This window comes from Homarus americanus, unplaced genomic scaffold, assembly GCF_018991925.1.
Source record: "Homarus americanus isolate GMGI-L3 unplaced genomic scaffold, GMGI_Hamer_2.0 scaffold29864, whole genome shotgun sequence".
Lineage (NCBI taxonomy): Eukaryota > Metazoa > Arthropoda > Malacostraca > Decapoda > Nephropidae > Homarus > Homarus americanus.
The window spans coordinates 1-928 of NW_024735439.1; the positions used below are offsets into that span (position 1 = coordinate 1).

The window sequence follows — 928 nt, forward strand, 5'->3', positions numbered from 1 at the left end:
AAAGGTCCAACATGCACCACGACCCACTATAAAAAACCCACCTATGTACACATAAATTTAAGATAAAGGGGAACAAAGGGGGTTAGAAAAGAGAGGTAAATGCCTACAGCATCTGGTGTTCCCAGGCGGTCACCATCCAAGTACTAACCAGACCCATTATTGTTTAACCTCGCTGATCGAACGAGAAGCCAGTGTTTTCTAACGTGGTATGGCTGCTGGCATCATAATGAGCTGGTTCTTGGCAATTTATATAGCACCGCCCTTACGGGTAGTTTTTTTCCACCGTCCTGTGGTAGTGTAAGCGCCTGGTGGCGGCGTTGCATTTCTGACATCTACCTTTAATTATAATAAGGAAAGAATAGGAGATCGATAAACGAAAGTCACAGGCAACCTTTTCCTTACCGAACGGGGTAGGGGAGCTTAATTAGATAAGGTCTTCTAGTGAAATTATTAGAAGCTTGGTCATAGAGCAGAGATCTTTTAGTTTTGTTTCCGCAGCCTTTCGTTTTATTGTTTTTATTGTTATAAAAAATTTCATTTGAACAATAAGACGGCTTATTTTGATTCGATTTTAAGATAATACAAACTGAACTCATTTAACGTATCCAATATTAAATAAAAACCCATACCACACCCACTCACGGTATGAACTTTAAGATAAAGGGGGGGGAACAAGAGGAGAGTTGGTGGCGAGAGGTAAATGTCATCAGCATCTGGTGTTCCCCAGGCGGTCACCCATCCGCTACTTCTAATCAGATCCAATGTTGCTTAACTTCGCTCATCGGACGAGAAGCGGTGTTTTCTTAACGTGGCATGGTCGTTGGCTAATCATAATGAGCTGGTCTGTCACCATACAGCACTGCCCTACGGGGTAATTTTTTTTTCTTCCACTCGTCCACTTCCACTCTTTATTTAACCCCTAATTTGC

General features: G+C 42.1%; 1 pseudogene; it reads right to left on the reverse strand.

The window, feature by feature from the left end:
- Window positions 1–100: 100 nt before the first annotated feature.
- LOC121870876 lies at window positions 101–220 on the reverse strand (annotated as a pseudogene).
- Between the last annotated feature and the right edge of the window lie 708 nt (window positions 221–928).